We start from the raw sequence: 18,958 nt of genomic DNA, 5'->3' as shown, positions 1-18,958 counted from the left end.
TGTCATGCTTGGGAGCAATGAAGGATCTCTCTAGCAGGTTAACTGATTGGGCGGCGTTATTCCCACGAGTCATGACCCTCCAAACAGCGTTCATGAAGGCAAAGTGTTTGTTTTACGTGGGCAGCATGGTTGCAAAGCTGAACCTTAAAGGAATGTCCAGAAGGGCACCACCAGGAGTGGAGCCTACGGTTAAATTCGACTCCACCTGGGATACCTCAACCATGCCAGCTACAGAAAAGATGCACACATTGCAAGCTTAATTCCGTTAACGAACGAGACTCCGTCATGCCCCGCAGTCCGAGTCCGGCTTACTAGAGGGACACGTGAGGCTCTGGCACATGAGATTGGCCAATACAGGTAATATGGCTTACAGGTGCAGATAACCCGCTGAACAACGTTAGTGATGGGGATCTGTGATTACAATTATTACCCGCGAACGATGATTTCCCAGTAAGTGCAGGTCAACCGCAGTTCCGGAATTAGGCCTAACCGTCATTCCTGAAAAAATGAAAAACTTACGTGTGCAAACCACAGGTGCTGTAGCTTGCTTAACAGCTCGCCAGCCGTTCTCACGCCCAGTATGGATTACACGTGATTGCACAAAGGTGAGAAAGGGTACCGTATCCCCGGATAACATGTATGGATAGCGTACACATTCAAAATATATGTCTATACATCAGGAGGCAGGCTCAGACGGTGTTAGGCCCAGTATGGATTGCACGTGATTGCACAAAGGTTAGAAAGGGTACCGTATCCCCGGATAACATGTATGGATAGCGTACACATTCAAAATATATGTCTATACATCAGGAGGCAGGCTCAGACGGTGTTAGGCCCAGGATGGATTGCACGTGATTGCACAAAGGTTAGAAAGGGTACCGTATCCCCGGATAACATGTATGGATAGCGTACACATTCAAAATATATGTCTATACATCAGGAGGCAGGCACAGACGGTGCTAGGCCCAGTATGGATTGCACGTGATTGCACAAAGGTTAGAAAGGGTACCGTATCCCCGGATAACATGTATGGATAGCGTACACATTCAAAATATATGTCTATACATCAGGAGGCAGGCTCAGACGGTGTTAGGCCCAGTATGGATTGCACGTGATTGCACAAAGGTTGGAAAGGGTACCGTATCCCCGGATAACATGTATGGATAGCGTACACATTCAAAATATATGTCTATACATCAGGAGGCAGGCTCAGACGGTGTTAGGCCCAGTATGGATTGCACGTAATTGCACAAAGGTTAGAAAGGGTACCGTATCCCCGGATAACATGTATGGATAGCGTACACATTCAAAATATATGTCTGTACATCAGGAGGCAGGCTCAGATGGTGTCAGGCACAGTATGGATTTGATGGCCCAGACTACACAGCGGAGGAGCAGGGAGAGGTAAAGATTGCAAATGCTGGGGCCCTGCCCAAGCAAGGGGGGCCCACTCGTGGGCGTCGGTACTGGCACTGGGCCCCTCATAGTACGGCGGTGTGTCTGACGGCGGGTGTGCACCACCACCGTCAGAGACACTTGATTGCACTATGAGGGACCCTGTGCCAGTGCCCGTGCCCAAGAGTCGGCCTACCCACCTGTCCAGGGCAACGGCACTCGCACGGTGTCGTGCGCTAGGTGGTGACCCCGGCCATGGGGGGGGGAGGCAGCACAGTTAGGGAGTTTTAAAAAGTGGCATATGTTGATGTTGGACATTCAGCTGATGCAAAAGGTGAAATAGGTCAAGTCCCAGGAAGAGGTGGACCAAAGCAAGCCATTTTTCTGTCACCCTATGTGTCATCAGGGGAAGGTGGGACAAAATCCTTGGAAACCCATGCGTGGTTCATTTTAATGAAGGTTAAATCATCCACATTTTGGGTTGACAGACGGGTCCTTTTTTCTGTCAGGATTGATCCAGCTGCACTGAAGACTCTTTCCGATAGCACACTTGCAGCTGGGCAAGCGAGCTCCTGTAAGGCATATTGTGCCAATTCAGGCCAGGTGTCCAGTTTAGCGGCCCAATAGTCAAAGGGGAATGACCTGTGTGGTAGAACATCGATATGGGAGGAAAAGTAGTTTGTAACCATAGTTGACAACTGCTGTCTCCTGTCACTTTCCATCGATGCAGCATTACCAGTTGTGTGAGCGGTACTTGAAAAATCAGTCCACAACATTGTCATGAAACCCCTGTCTCCAACGCCACTTCTGCTGTGTGCACCACGAACACCTCTGCCAAGCTGCCCCCGGCCCGTACGGCTCGTGTGAGAACCATCACCGCTGCTGTGTGCTGGGAATGCCTCAAGCAACCGATTTACCAGAGTTGCTTGTTTATTAGCCAATATTAGGTCAAGGTTGTCCTGTGGCATGATGTTTTGTAATTTGCTTTTATAGCGTGGATCCAGGATGCTGGCCAACCAGTAGTCGTCATCGTTCATCATTTTGGCAATGCGTGGGTCCCTTTTTAGGATCTGCAAGGCATAATCTGACATGTGGGCCAATGTTCCCGGTGTCAATGATGCACTGCGAGTGCTGGGTGGAGGAGCACTTTCTGGAAAATCCACATCCCTCCAGTCACGCACAAACCCTGTACCAGACCTTGGCACACCAACATTTTCACTTGCCCCACGAGATGCATCCTCCTCCCCTAAGTAATCATCCCCATCATCCTCCTCCTCCTCCTCTTCTTCCTCCACCTCGTCCAGGAGAGGTCCCTGAGCAGACAATGGCTGAATGTCATCAAGGATTCCCTCCTCCTCTTCCTCCTCATCAACATTGGCTGCAGAAGCCTGCTCCTTAAGGTGCGTCAAAGTTTGCATGAGCAGACGCATAAGTGGGATGCTCATGCTTAGGATGGCGTCGTCTGCGCTTACCAGCCGTGTGCATTCCTCAAAACACTGAAGGACTTTACAGAGGTCTTTCAGCTTCGACCACTGCACACCTGTCAACTCCATGTCTGCTCTCAAAGTGCCTGGCCGTGTATCCTCCCACAAATGCATTATGGCCTGCCTCTGCTCGCACAGCCGCTCCACCATGTGCAGGGTGGAGTTCCACCTTGTTGCAATGTCAATAATGAGGCGGTGGTTGGGAAGGTGGAGCAATCGCTGCAGCTTCTGCATACGAACGGAGTGTACAGGCGACCGGCGGATGTGCGCGCACAGTCTTCGCACTTTCTGGAGCAGGGCTGTTAACTCCGGATAATTTTTGAGGAAGCACTGCACCACCAGGTTCAAGGTGTGAGCCAAGCAAGGTATGTGGCTGAGTTTTGAAAGGGCTATGGCTGCCACAAAATTACGGCCGTTATCACTAACTACCTTGCCTGCCTCAAGATGTACACTGCCCAGCCATGACTCAGTTCGTCGCTTCAAGTACTTGGCCAGCACCTCGGCGGTGTGTCTGTCGCCCAAACACATCATCTGCAACACAGCCTGCTGACGCTTTCCACTAGCTGCTCGATAGGGGGACACCTCGTGTGCAACAGTGGCAGCTGCAGATGGAGTGCTCGTACAACTGCGCTCTGTGGACGAGCTTTCGCTTCTGGAGGAGGAGGAGGAGGGTCGAACGCCTACAGCCAACTGTTTCCTATACCGTGGGCTAGGCAGCACTGTCCCACCACCGCTGTCCCCTGTGGACCCTGCATCCACCACATTAACCCAGTGCGCAGTGATGGACACGTAACGGCCCTGGCCATGCCGACTGGACCATGCATCAGTTGTGAGGTGCACCTTTCCCAGTGGCGTAGCAACTGTTTGTGGCGCCCGGGGCGGTCGAAAAATTTGCCGCCCCTTTGGTCGTTGATAATCCGGATGCATCTGAAAAGACCACACTACACTCAAAGATGTCTGCTGTTATTATTTCTAAATTTATAGACTTTCATCTTCTTGATGATGCTGGATGAAGACCTAATGGCTTTTTTTATAATAATTTTTAATAATGTGACAGAAAAAAACAGAAAGTACAAATTATTTTCGAAACTTGGGTTTTGTTTTGTTTTTTTCAGGTTTTTCAATAAAAATAAAACATTCTAAGTATATAATAATATGCAATCATGTGTCCTTTTTTGAATACACTTAAAAACAGATAAAAAAAATTAGAAGGCTAGCACAAAAATGGGCATCAAAGTGGGCTAAGAGGTATGGTATTGAAGGGGTTAAATGGCTTTGGGCCACTGATCTAACACCTGATATACATACCTAGTGATGCCCCACATGAAATTCATGTCACTCCAGCCTGGCACAAATGGGTTCTGGGCATCAGAACTTTGATGCCAGTTCAGGTGTTAGATCAGTGGCCCAAAGCCATTTAACCCCTTAAATTTAGCTGTTACTTATTCACATGTGTGAAAATTGGTTCTCTGCCCACTTTCATGCCAGTTTTGATGGCCATAACCCATTTGTGCCAGGCTGGATTGACATGAATTTCATGTGTGGCATCACAAGGTATGTAAATCACGTGTCAGATCAGTGGCACAAAGCCATTTAACCTCTTCAATACCATACCTCATAGCCCACTTTGATGCCCATTTCTGTGCCAGCCTTCTAATTTTTTTTATCTGTTTTTAAGTGTATTCACAAAAGGACACATGATTGCATATTTATTATATACTTTTATTTTTATTGAAAAACCTGAAAAAAACAGAAAATAAAAAATAGCCGAATAAGAAACCAACTTCAGCATTCGTCAATCTCCAGGACTCAAGGCCTGAGGCTGTCAAGGACCAGGTTGACCGGGCGGTGTGTGGCAGGCCGCAGGCAGGTCACGTGTCTCCCTCGTCCTCCCCTCACAGATATCACGGGCAACCCGGCAGCGCTTCCCGCCGTCCCCCTCACTCACCGGCTCCTGTGTCCCTCCCGGGATCCGCTCTGAGTCCTGCTGCGCCGGCTCAGCGCGAACACCTCCTCCAGGAGCAGACGGGTCTCTGAGTGCGCCCGCCGCCAAGCACCGGCTCAGGAGCGGACAGCAGCCGAGGCTCCAGTCCAGCAAGCCAGGTACTAGAAGAATTTGAAAGCGCCTGCACTGTGCGCCTCCGCTGAGTCCGCGCTGTTCTCCCACAGGCCACAGAGTGACAGAGAAGAGGAATTGAATTGCTGCCGCGCCGCGCCGCCCCCACACACGTGCCGCCTGGGGCGGACCGCCCCCTCCGCCCCCCCCACGCTACGCCACTGACCTTTCCGCTCACTGACTGCTTGAGTGCATGGACAATGCGGTCTTTCACATGATGGTGGAGGACTGGGATGGCTTTGCGAGAGAAGAAGTGGTGACTGGGTAGGTCATAGCGTGGTACTGCATAGGCCATGAGTTCGCGGAAAGCTGCGCTTTCCACCAACCGATAGGGCATCATCTCAAACGAGATTAGTTTGGCAATGTGGGCGTTCAAACCCAGTGTTCGCGGATGAGAGACTGAGTACTTTCTTGACCTACTCATAGTGTCTGGGAGGGTGAGCTGGACTTGAGAGCTGCATATGGTGGAAGTAGCGGTGGACAGGGCGGACTGAGAGAGGGTTGATGATGGTGATGGAGTTGGTGTTCTTTCTGATGGCCTAGAATCAGTCTTTCGTTGATATAACAGTGGGATTCCCTGACTGCTGTGGCCTTGCAACGACACCTCAACATTTGCTGCTGTGCTAACCGGTGGGCTTACAGTGGAGGAAACAATGTAGCGTTGCTGACTACCTTCGTTGTGATCAGTTGCACATGAGGTTTGGTGTTGTGTCCACGCTTGCAAGTGCATGGTGGTTAAATGTCTAAGCATGCAACTGGTATTCAAATTTTTCAGATTTTTCCCTCGGCTAAAGGTCTTTGCGCACTTCTTATAGATAACCTTGGCCTGATCATGAGGATTTTGTTCAAAAAAGTGCCACACTGCACTCTTCCTACTTTGGCAGACATTTTGCGGCCTAGCACGCTGTGATCTTTTGACACTCTGGACAAGCTGTCCAGCAACTCTTTTGATTTTTGGAACCTGTCTTTGGAGTGCTCCAGGCCTGCCAGATAACAGCTGATGCGATGTCGATGTCTATGTCTGCTGTGGATGCTCCTCATCTGAGCTATTGTAAGCAGCACCCTCTTCCCCCAATGGATGCCAATCTGGGTCAACAACTGGGTCATCCATCACCTCCTCTTCAATGTCATGTGCACCTTCCTCTGTGTCACCGTGTATGGTGGTATAGTGTGCGGGAAGGGGCACCTGAGTCTCATCAGGGTCAGAATCTGGCTCTGTACACTGCGAGGACAATGTAGTGCTCTGAGTGAATGTACCAGCAGAATCATCCATCAGCGGCTGTGCATCAGTGCACTCCATGTCAGATTCATCTTGGCCTGGGTAATTCACCATTTCACTTGATAATCCAGGCATGGTATGTGAAAACAGCTCCATGGAGTAATCAGTAGTATGGCCTGCGTCATCCTTCAATCTTGGTTGGGGTGAAGGACACAAGGAAAGGTGTGGTTCATGAACATGAGCCTCCAATGACGACTCAGTGCTTTTACTTTTTACAACTGAAGAAGAGGAGGCGATAGAGCTGGAGGCTGAGTCAGCAATGTAAGACAAAACTTTTTCCTGATGCTCTGGCTTTAAAAGCGGTTTGCCAACTCCTAGAAAACTAAGCCTTCGAAGCCTTATGGAGCCAGACGATGACGCAGGCTCAACACCTCCTGCATTCGGTCCTATTTTGCTCTTGCCACTACCATCAGATCCACGACCAACACCATCATTACCAGCTGCCAACCCCCGCCCAATTCCACGGCCTCTTCCACCAGACTTCCTCATTTTTTGTAGAAATGTAGACAAAATCCAACAAACTATATAGTAATGTAAAACAAGGTACAAGGTGTCTATAGGACAGGGGAGATTTTGAATTTCTGCACACACTAGTGGACACTGGACACTTTTGGATTGTGTGAGGCCCACTGATATCTGAGTGCTATGTCACAGGCTCGATGGCACAGCTGTGACAAAAGTGACTAGAGGATAAGGGAGATTTTGATTTTCTGCAGACACTTGTGGACACTGGACACTTTTGGATTGTGTGAGGCCCACTGATATCTGAGCGCTATGTCACAGGCTCGATGGCACAGCTGTGACAAAAGTGACTAGAGGATAAGTGAGATTTTGAATTTCTGCAGACACTTGTGGACACTGGACACTTTTGGATTGTGTGAGGCCCACTGATATCTGAGCGCTATGTCACAGGCTCGATGGCACAGCTGTGACAAAAGTGACTAGAGGATAAGGGAGATTGGATTGCTTTTAAAAAAGCAGTTTGCAGAGCAGTGGGTAAACAGCAATGCAGCGGTCAGGAAGCCTTAGAAGGCAGCCCAACAACCAACACCACTGATACACCACAATATAGCCTCCCCTTGCACTGAACACACAGTGACTGGTGTGTTGTACAGGCACAATCGCTTGCAGCAGAAGCAGTTTTTTTTTCTTCTCCCCTGCCTAACGCTCTCCCTACAGAATCAGCAGCAGCAACCTCTCCCTATGCTAAGATCGGCAGAAGTAAGATGGCGGTCGGCGTGCACGCCCTTTTATACCCCCTGTGACGCCCACCAAAGCAAGCCAATCACTTGCATGCCCTTCTGAAAGATGGTGGTGACCCGTGCCTATGTCATCACGTTGCCCACAGTGTCCGTGGATCCTGATTGGCTGAAAAAGAGCGCAAAACAAAATTTTGAAACGCGACTTTGGCGCGTAAGTCGCCGACCTCGTGGCCGACCTCATCATAGGGTCGGGTTTCGTTTCATGAAACCCGACTTTGCCAAAAGTCGGCGACTTTTGAAATTTTTCGACCCGTTTCGCTCAACTCTAGTATCAACCACTGAGGACTCTCAAACTTTTACCACTTTTCTATCTACTGGCTAAACATGGTACAACGATATATTTTTCCCCTGGCTGTAGCACGTGGTGAGAAATGTGTACGTGACAGCTTTCATTAAACAATATGCACCTTTTTAATTTTACAGGCTTTGTTACGCTGCACATTGAAGTTTTATGTGGTCTGTGGTCATAAATCAGTTGAGAGCAGGTCTGAAAAAGACTAATAAAAGAGTGCTAAACTCTCCCATCAGACCGTCACAATGAGCTCATTGATGGATTCTCAGCAGCTATACATAGTGAAACACATAGTAGGTAAATGGTGCAAATATAGTGCAAAGTTTAGATTAAACCCAATTGCAAACTTTTTTTTTAGCCCTAAATATAAAATATAGTATATAATATAAAATTGAGTAAACAAATGTTCCCAAAGGTAGTCAACCACTTTGACATAAATATACAAGTGATATTATCAAGGAAAACCCTTTTAATTGTATACATGGCAATATACCGATTAAATCATTTTTTTAAGAGCTGGACTTGTATATTAGTAACTGAACTGTTGTGGTTGCAGAAAGTTACAGATCTCAACTTTGGCCAATAGTTAAGCTTTAGTAAATTAAAAAATATCTATTCTGTCCAGCTGAAAGATACACAAGTAATATTCAGTGTAAAGACGTGAACACATATACAATGGCAGGGCGTTAGTCTGGTAGCGCATGGGGTCTGTACAGTTACTTCTGTATGTGGCCGTCCTGCACTGCCTTACCTGCTGCGTTCATGAAAATGGTAAACATGACCGTACATGTTCTTACTACACACAATTCACTTATCACATATTCATGCAGCAGACAGGAAAAGCTTCACCTTGTGCTAAAGGGAAATCACAATTCTTATAATTAGGACATTTTGCTAATAATTCTGAAAATATACTTACAAGTAGCATGAAAGAATTGCAGTTCTCTCCTCTAGTAAGAAGGAAGTATTTTTTTTTATCTTAGCCACCCCCTTCCTCTAGACTTGACATACAAGTATTACGTAAAAGGTGTAATCTTGACTTAATGCTAAATGTGTGAATCACTGAAAGTTTTTGCAGATAGAAAATAGTGTACGATCATTGCCACAAGCAGGCGGAGGATGGCTACTAGTAATTACACAGTTCAGACATAAAAGAGAATCGCATTTTTGGAGGGACAGTCACCACCTTTGTAATCTCAATATTGCTGAATTTAGCAATAAATTTGCACAATAGAGTACAGAGTAAATATGGTGCATCATAACATAGATCAAAATTGCTACTCAACAGATTAGAGCCCGGTGTTTGTTTACTCCATCATGAGTTTTCCATGACGCTTCGGGCACATCCCTATTCTTTGTTTGGCACCAATCAGGGCTTGACCGTGGATATGTACACCTTTGTATTTGCAATGTTTTCTCGTGGTTGGCCCTTACTTAACTTATGCTTATCTGGCCCATGGTAATTTAGGAAGAAAAAACTGTATTCATTTCTCGGATCCTCACTATGAATCCGCACTTGCTACTGCTTCCCCTATCAGTTTTCTGACAGAGGCATCACATGACTGCTCTAGCCAATGATTCACCACATAACAGATCCCACATTACATCCGAACTGGCTTGTTCCCCATGTTCATGCTTGCAGACTAGTTAAGTAGTGGCTGCGAGGCAGTGGCACTGGTCTAGTAGGGGAGTATTCTACCACTGCAACAAATCAGTTTGTGAAACATTCATCAGTTAATAGTGAGTGATATTACTGAAAAGTGGTAGCATTTAGGAAGAATAAAGCAAGAAAGGCAAAAATGTTTACCTGTCCAGACCTCCAAACAAATGCACTATCAGGATGCAGTGGACCCATATAGTTAAGATGGCGGCAACACAGGTGCAAGAATACCGATGAGACAACCGCTCACAGCCTACCAATACATGGAGGGGGCAGTTGCCTGGTATATTAATGCACAATGAAGACTTGTATGCAGCGCTGTTCACACTATGGCAATGCACAACATCCAGGTTAACAGCCTAGTAGTTATACCCTTCTATTACATCAGGAGGGCTGCCCAGCGCTATCAAGATGCATCCCATGTGAACAGACACCGCAGTTTACAAGACCAAATGGGCCCAACTGCACCCTGAATATAAAGTGCAAAAAACACATTAAAAATGTGGAGTATTAGTTGATATTTTGGCAAAAATACGTAAGCTCGTAATCCTCGTCAGAGATCCCCACACTTACGAGTTCGAAACAAAGAAATGGGGGCACCACCAAAAGGATAATAAAGGGGATCCAACCTAGACCTAAATAGTACATATGTTTGACAAAAAGGAGAGAAAAAAATAGGCCATGAGCAGGGGATCACCCTGAATAGGACATAGCATATATATAATACAAATTTTATTAAACACAGCAAACAGCAAAAATTCTTAAAAACATTAAAAATGGTCACAAATGTGACACATACACAAATAATACAATGCTCATAATAGAGCAACCCACCTGCTACCAACTATCACCCTCACTGAGAATGATGCCTATATCCCAAGGTCCATGTAAACAGGACTCTCAATAGGAGATTTAGTAAGCCCACACATAGGTAATATAGAGCATATGAGTCAGAAACACCAATAATATACAAATACAATGAAAAAATGATGCAATTCCAACCCAATAATTACAAAAAACAGTACAAGGGATAATGTAAACCCAAGAAGATGCTGATCACTATGAGGTGTACAAAAATGATAGAAATGCACACTAAATAGACCTCATATATGCGTAGAGGTACCCCAGCCCAAGATCAGGCATAGGGAACATCAAGGACCAGATCAGCCAGACCATTAGGGGCTAGAGAGGGTCTAAGTGGACAGAGAAAATCTCCATAACCACCCCAAATGATAACCACACATGTAAATCAATACAAAACCCATGAGAAGTGAAGTGGGGCAGGTAGAGCCAGAGACCCGACGCGTGTCGCCACTCTAGGTGGCTTCGTCAGGGGTACAGATTGCCAGTCAGCTGTGTCAATATATATGGTTGCATAATTAGTAGATAGGGAGCAGCTGTGCCGCTGCTTACCTTGACAGGGTTAATATCCAATATACCTGAGAGTCAGCGGTTAGTCACTGATCCATAGCTATGGCTGACAGCTCGCAGCAGCGGCATGTGACATCACAGAATGCCAACTGCGCAAGCGTCGGTGTCCGGGAGACAAGGCACACATCCTGAATACAGGAAGTGAGAGAGAGCTCAATATTGCTACTGCGCAGGCGTCGGCGTATAGTAGACAAAGCGCGCATCACGAATAAATGAGAAAGACCAATCAAGGGGACGCTTGCGGTCATGTGACCGATTAACCCTCAAAGATATACAGCTCACTTGCTGTGATGATTATCTGCCCAAGCGTCGGCGTATAATAAACAAAGCGCGCGTCACAAATCGGTGAAGAGACACAATTAGGGGACATTCTAAAGATACGCAGCACATTCACTGTAGCAATTATCTGAGTAGGCGATGACCAAAAACACTCCCCCATAGGCGCGCCCGGCCAGAGCGAGACGTAGATAACCACTGTATTACTAGTCATGCTAGACATGTCATCCCCTGAGGAAGAAGTGTAAACTTCGAAACGCGTTGGGAAATTAAAGTACATTTAACACAATCTGGAAGGAGTGATCTGTCAAGCAGCGCACGTTTAATCCATAAACCTTCTCCTTTGTAATCTGAAGATTGATAACCTAACCTTCCATAAGAGAGATAGAACAGATCGGAACGAAGGAGAATAGAAGGACGGTGGGAAGCAGGTTGAGAAAGAGAGAGAACCCTTCCAGTCCAGAGAGCGCAATGGCCGGGGCCCGGTCCCCGAGGTAGATTGGATCTTTAGGTCCGGCCACAGACATCGGAGGAGTAGTGAGCCGCTAACGCCTTGCTCCCATCATAGACTTGGGACACAACAGCGACTGAATAGAGAGCCGGGACGCAGAGCGGAGTCCCAGAAGCAGGCCACAGCTGTCTGTCATACAAGTAAAGACTAGGAACACCTAGAGAGAGGCATTCCAGGGTAACTAAGTACTAGAGTGCTTCGCACCTAAAGGCGCATTGGAGGAGTCGTTCAGTAAGGTACATGAGTGTGGAAGGGAGAATCCTATCCTGCCTGGAGGTTGGCTGGAGCCCTGACCTGGAGAACACAGTACGGAGGCAGGCAGTTGTGTGAACTGCAAACAGTAAGTGAAGCTTTGGAACCGCATACTCTGGTGTTCTCCAGTTATTCCAGCACCACTACACCTGGGTACCAGCCTCCAGACCATTCTGCGCCTTTCCTCGTCCATTGCACCTACACTGCCCTGGGACTACAGCTCCACCTGTGGGGAGCTATACCATCTCTGCTGCACCCCACCATCAGTCCCAGCGGATCTGTATGCAGCGTTGGCTTACCATCTTACTTGCCAAACACCACGGGTGGCGTCACAAACTATTCATATAAACTTTAACACCATTAACATCACCGCCATTGATATTGGGCGCCCAGGGCCACGGACCGGGTCACCGCTGCTGTGACACATTCCCGCCTTGGCACCGGCCTGGTACCGAGTACCCCGCTGCCCTGGGTGTGCGAGGGCCACCCACTGTAATCTGTAGTTATAGGAACGACGACCACAGATAAAAGGATGAAAGAGCCCCTCATGACTGGTGCGCAGGCGCTAAGATAATAGATATGCTCGACTAAAATTAGTCTCCAGCACATTTCTAACAGTAGTCAGTTCTAGAAATAGAGACAAGGCGCTACTGTGCAAATAGCAGTATACATAGTCTCACTCATAGCTAGGTAGATAAAATAAATAGCCAGCTAGGCAGTGGCTGGAGAAACCGACCAGATACAAAGTAAACGGCCAGTCCCCAGACACACAAATACCCCGTGAGCAAGTGTGGACAAAAAGATACGGTATGTAAATGATAAAGATCTTTCTGCTCAGCCAAGTGGGCAGGGCTAACACACTTATTCAGATCTTGTAAATAAGAGACCAGAAGGTAACTGTTGACCTTTTTGTTAGTCCCAGTGCTACAATCAGTAATTATAGGAACGGCTACCACAAATAAAGCCAACTGGGCGGAGCTAACACACTCTTATACAGATCTTATAAAAGAAGGACCAGAAGGTAACTGTTGGCCTTTTTGTCTATCCCAGTGCTATAATCAACAGTTGTAGGAGTGGCGACCACAAATAAAGGGATGAAAGAGCTCCTCATCACTGGTGCGCAGGCGCTAAGATAATAGATATGCTAGACTAAAATTAGTCACAAGCACATTTCTAGCAGTAGTCAGTTCTAGAAATAGAGACAAGGCGCTACTGCGCAAATAGCATTATACATAGTCTCACTCATAGCTAGGTAGATAAAATAAATAGCCAACTAGGCAGTGGCTGGAGAAACCGACCAGATACAGTCATATGTAAAAGTTTGGGCACCCCTATTAATGTTAACCTTTTTTCTTTATAACAATTTTGGTTTTTTTCAACAGCTATTTCAGTTTCATATATCTAATAACTGATGGACTCAGTTATATTTCTGGATTCAAATGAGGTTTATTGTACTAACAGAAAATGTGCAACCTGCATTTAAACAAAATTTGACCGGTGCAAAAGTATGGGCACCCTTATCATTTTCTTGATTTGAACACTCCTAACTACTTTTTACTGACTTCCTGAAGAACTAAATTGGTTTTGTAACCTCATTGAGCTTTGAACTTCATAGCCAGGTGTATCAAATCATGATAAAAGGTATTTAAGGTGGCCACTTGCAAGTAGTTCTCCTATTTGATTCTCCTATGAAGAGTGGCATCATGGGCTCCTCAAAACAACTCTCAAATGATCTGAAAACAAAGATTATTCAACATAGCTTTTCAGGGGAAGGATACAAAAAGTTGTCTCAGAGATTTAACCTGTCAGTTTCCACTGTGAGGAACATAGTAAGGAAATGGAAGAACACAGGTACAGTTCTTGTTAAGCCCAGAAGTGGCAGGCCAAGAAAAATATCAGAAAGGCAGAGAAGAAGAATGGCGAGAACAGTCAAGGACAATCCACAGACCACCTTCAAAGACCTGCAGCATCAACTTGCTGCAGATGGTGTCACTGTGCATCGGTCAACAATACAGCGCACTTTGCACAAGGAGAAGCTGTATGGGAGAGTGATGCGAAAGAAGCCATTTCTGCAAGCACGCCACAAACAGAGTCGCCTGAGGTATGCAAAAGCACATTTGGACAAGCCAGTTACATTTTGGAAGAAGGTCCTGTGGACTGATGAAACAAAGATTGAGTTGTTTGGTCATACAAAAAGGCGTTATGCATGCGCTGTATTGTTGACCGATGCACAGTGACACCATCTGCAGCAAGATGATGCTGCAGGTCTTTGGAGGTGGTCTGTGGATTGTCCTTGACTGTTCTCACCATTCTTCTTCTCTGCCTTTCGGATATTTTTCTTGGCCTGCCACTTCTGGGCTTAACAAGAACTGTACCTGTGTTCTTCCATTTCCTTACTATGTTCCTCACAGTGGAAACTGACAGGTTAAATCTCTGAGACAACTTTTTGTATCCTCCCCTGAAAAGCTATGTTGAATAATCTTTGTTTTCAGATCATTTGGGAGTTGTTTTGAGGAGCCCATGATGCCACTCTTCATAGGAGAATCAAATAGGAGAACTACTTGCAAGTGGCCACCTTAAATACCTTTTCTCATGATTTGATACACCTGGCTATGAAGTTCAAAGCTCAATGAGGTTACAAAACCAATTTAGTTCTTCAGGAAGTCAGTAAAAAGTAGTTAGGAGTGTTCAAATCAAGAAAATGATAAGGGTGCCCATACTTTTGCACTGGTCAAATTTTGTTTAAATGCAGATTGCACATTTTCTGTTAGCACAATAAACCTCATTTGAATCCAGAAATATAACTGAGTCCATCAGTTATTAGATATATGAAACTGAAATAGCTGTTGCAAAAACCAAAATTGTTATAAAGAAAAAAGGTTAACATTAATAGGGGTGCCCAAACTTTTACATATGACTGTACAAAGTAAGCGGCCAGTCCCCAGACACACAAATACCCAGTGAGCAAGTGTGGACAAAATATTGCGGTATGTAAATGATAAAGATCTTTATACTCAGCCAAATGGGCGGAGCTAACACACTAATACAAATCTTATACAAAAGAGACCAGACGGTAACTGTTGACCTTTTTGTTAGTCCCAGTGCTACAATCAGTAATTATAGTAACGGCGACCACAAATAAAGGGGTAAAAGAACTCCTTATCAATGGTGCGCAGGCGCTCAGATATTATTTTATGTGCTGGACTAAAAATAGTCACAAGCACAAAAAAAAAAACAGTATACATAATATCACTCATAACTCCGTTGGTGAAATAAATAGCCAACTAGGCAGTGGCTCAATAAGCCGATCGAGCAAAGAGTAAACGGCCGATCCCCAAACGCACAATTGCACGGTGCAGAAGTATGGACAAGTAACGACATATAAATGATAGAGATCGCGACATTAGAATGAGCGCAGCCATACCCAACTTGTACCAGAGAGTCCCGCTAGTCCCAATCAGGATAAAGGGACCAAGCAAAAGTAAAACAGATATAGTCATAATCAGTTCACGTTTTATTATTATTCTCACGCACACCCAAAAGATCGAGACAGCGTGGAAGAATGAAAGTTCCACACCCACGGCCCCCCAAAAAAGAGTAAATACGCCTGTAAGGAATACTAAGCAAGTAATCACCTTGATAAAGTAGAGGCCTCACATAGTAAGTCAAGAACTAAACATCTTAAGGGTGGACGGAAAAAGGATAGATATGGGTAATCAGACCCCACTGTCAAGTAGCCACCGCAGGAAACCTGTTAAGAAAAGTAGTCAAAAAGTAGATGTTATTTAGACATGGGCCATACTATTGATGTTTACATTGGGACCAGGGTGAAAAACAAGACATCTGTTTATAAAAGCCAGTGAATAATAAGTCCTCATTTAAGCCTGAAGGAGTCAGACTTCCGAGATTGAAGATCCACTTTGATTCTCGTCTCAAAAGTTCAAGAGTAATATCTCCTCCCCTTATGTCCATTTGAACAGTCTCAAGTCCTAGGATTTTGGTACCATTCCACCGAGAATTATGCAGATCCAGATAGTGTGATGCTACCGAAGTGAGTGTTTTGCCCTTCTCCAAATCCTTTTTGGCTGTTGTAATACCCGAGAAATGGTGTTGTATCCTCCTCCTCAATTCCTGCGTCGTTTGCCCAACATAAATCCTCGGGCACGGGCACACCAGAGCATATACTACATTACGAGATTTACAATTAAAGTAGCTCCGTGTAGTGACCTGGAATGGAAAAACAGGTAGGGTAAGAACATTAGAGCCAATGGTAAATGGGCAAATGTTACAGTTGCCACAGGGGTACGTGCCAGTCAAGCGTACCCCCCTATTCAATCTAGTAACCGGTCGTCTAAAGTGACTATGGCACAGACGGTCTTTAAGATTAGTGGCCCTTCTTGCAACCAAACTTGGTTGTGCTGAGATATAGGGTTTTAGTCTCGGCTCACTTTGGAGGATCCCCCAAAGTTTAGTAAGAATTCTTCCAATATCTCGCCACTGGTTATTATATGTGGTAATGACCCCAAGTGGTTTAGGGGGTCCCTTCACCCGAGGTACAAGAAAATCATCCCTATCAGCATCCCTTGCTGCCATAAAGGCCCGTGATAGTACCTTTTTGGGGTTGCCTTTGTTCTTGAATCGCGTTGTTAGGTCCCGTGCATGGGCCAAAAAATCCTCTTGCGTGCTACAGTTCCTTTTGACACGATAAAACTGCCCCTTAGGGATGCCATTCCTAAGGTGTTGTGGATGGAAACTGGTAAAATGCAGTAAACTGTTAGTAGCCGTCGGTTTACGGTATAGGGTAAACAAAATGCGGGAACCATCCAAATGAAGCTTCAGATCCAGAAATTCCACTTCTGTTTTGGAGAAGTGGGAGGTAAGTCGTATATTCAGAACATTGTGGTTTAATGTCTCAACAAACTGCTGACATTCATCCAGGGTGTCTGTCCAGAGAAACAAAATGTCATCAATGTAACGATACCATCTATTGACATGGGTGGAGAAGGACTCAAGACAGTACACCGTGGTGAGCTCCCACCACACCAAAAACAGATTTGCGCACAACGTGCGCCCATCGCGGTGCCAGTCACTTGCCTGTAGTGGACCCGATCGAAGACAGAATGATTTTTATCGAGTATAAAATGTAACAAGTCCAGCAAGAACGAGTCATGCTTTTGATCGCCCGATGTATTTTGGTCCAAAAAGAAAGAGACCACCTGGATCCCCAAGTCATGCCGTATACACGTATACAATGACTCAACATCAAGCGTTACAAGCCAGGTGTTCGGAGGGACATCAAGATCCCGTTGCTGTTGGATGACAAAAGTGGAGTCCCTTACAAAAGAATTGAGGGAGGACACAAGTGACTGAAGAAAAAAGTCAACATAGATGCACGGTTGTTCCAATAAACCACCCACCCCAGACACGATAGGCCGCCCAGGCGGCACCTGTAAAGATTTATGTACCCTGGGTAACATATAGAAGGTCGGTGTCCTGGGATGGTGGTTCATCATAAACTCCTTTTCCCTCTTGTTGATAATGTTGCAGGTGAATGCCGAGTCCAATAGGCGGTCCAGTTTAGCTTTAAAGGCACAAGAGGGGTCCGAGGGGAGAACCTGGTAACAGTTAGAGTTTGATAATTGTCTTTTAGCTTCATCAAGATATAATTTGATAGGCCAAATAACCAGATTCCCCCCTTTATCAGCCTCACGGATGACAAATTCCCAATTTGACCCCAACCTAGCAATAGTAGCCTGTTCAAGCTTACTTAGATTCCTGTCTCTGTTAGAATCTAACCTTAAAGCTTTTATTTCACTGCACACTGTATTGAAGAAGGACTGCACTGCTGGAAATAGTGAGAAGGAGGGTGTGGCCTGGGACGGTAACCTACCGGAGAATCTCTTCCTCCTTGTAAACCCTTCTTCATTCTCATCCAACAGATCCAATAGGTCTCTAAAAGCCTGTCTTTCGATTAAGGGGAGGTCATCAATAGCGGATGGCTGCTGATATAGTAGTCTGAATGTGAGCTGTCTGCAAAAGAGATAAATATCCTTAGTTAGCGTAAACTTGTCAAGGCAACTGGTTGGACAAAAAGAAAGACCCTTCTCCAGGACTTTAAGCTCCAAATCAGAGAGCACATAAGATGACAAATTAATAATTTGTAGCTTACCAACACCAGGGGAAACGTCAGAATGGGCCGAAGCTGTCAGATTTAACGCCTCCTGTTCTGCCGCGTCTCCCGTTTGTACCTGGGAGACCACGTCCTGAAATTCCGAGGGCATTTCTTTTGTGAAGTGTCTTTTCCGTCGGCCCCTCCTGTTGCGCCTTTGGCGTCGCTTTGCTCGGACGATAAAAAAAAAACGCTAGATGGGAGTTCATGTAAAGAGGCTATATTTTTCTCTGGTGCCATAGTTGGGCCCGAGGTCCTTTTGTTACCTCTATGCACCCATCTGAATGCCCGTCCACTCTTAAAATAATTCTGATCCCTTTTTAATTTTTGCTTTTTGCCCCCAATCACCTCTTTTTCAAAGTTATCAATGATAGTTTTAAGTTGGACCTGAAAAGGCTCGACTAAGGGTTTTTTTTTTATCAAATTTACCCAAATCACCCTCAATGGTTTTGATCTTATCCTTAATGGTAACCAAAATCGCACGATCATGCTCAATAAGCATCTCCATAATGATGGAAGAGCACCGAAATAAACCACTCTCCCAGGTTTTTCGGAATGCCTCATCCGCCTCCCAGGCGGGAAAAATTTGTATCCTAAGTCCTCTAGGAACCAAACCACACTTTTTGTATTCCTCTAGTGTCTTAATGTTCCACCATGTTTTAGTTAATGACTTTTGTAAGCCAGTTAATTCCCTGGAAACACTCTGAAAATCCACATCACCTGTAACGCCACTAGCTACAGCCGGGCTATCGTCAAATATACCACTGGCCTGATTATTCCACGCAGCTTCCCTAGCCGCTAAATCCATATCGTAAAAAGAGATCAAAATTG

The 18,958-nt window shown here is 45.6% G+C and overlaps 1 protein-coding gene across 6 annotated transcripts in view; it reads right to left on the bottom strand.

Moving 5' to 3' along the window:
* The window catches only part of LOC141054239 (caspase-8-like), a 138,899-nt gene extending 130,088 nt beyond the window's left edge, over window positions 1–8,811 (bottom strand). For all 6 annotated transcript variants that reach the window (XM_073551486.1, XM_073551490.1, XM_073551489.1 and 3 more), the window contains exon 1: window positions 8,748–8,811. The gene's annotated coding sequence lies outside the window, so the exon portion shown is untranslated. The remainder of the gene's footprint in view (window positions 1–8,747) is intronic.
* Between the last annotated feature and the right edge of the window lie 10,147 nt (window positions 8,812–18,958).

The sequence above is a fragment of the Dendrobates tinctorius genome, unplaced genomic scaffold (genome assembly GCF_039654945.1).
Source record: "Dendrobates tinctorius isolate UK_male_01 unplaced genomic scaffold, ASM3965494v1 ptg000177l, whole genome shotgun sequence".
NCBI classification, from domain to species: domain Eukaryota; kingdom Metazoa; phylum Chordata; class Amphibia; order Anura; family Dendrobatidae; genus Dendrobates; species Dendrobates tinctorius.
Note: the sequence above shows the minus strand (reverse complement) of the source record. Positions and strands in the feature narration are given on the sequence as shown.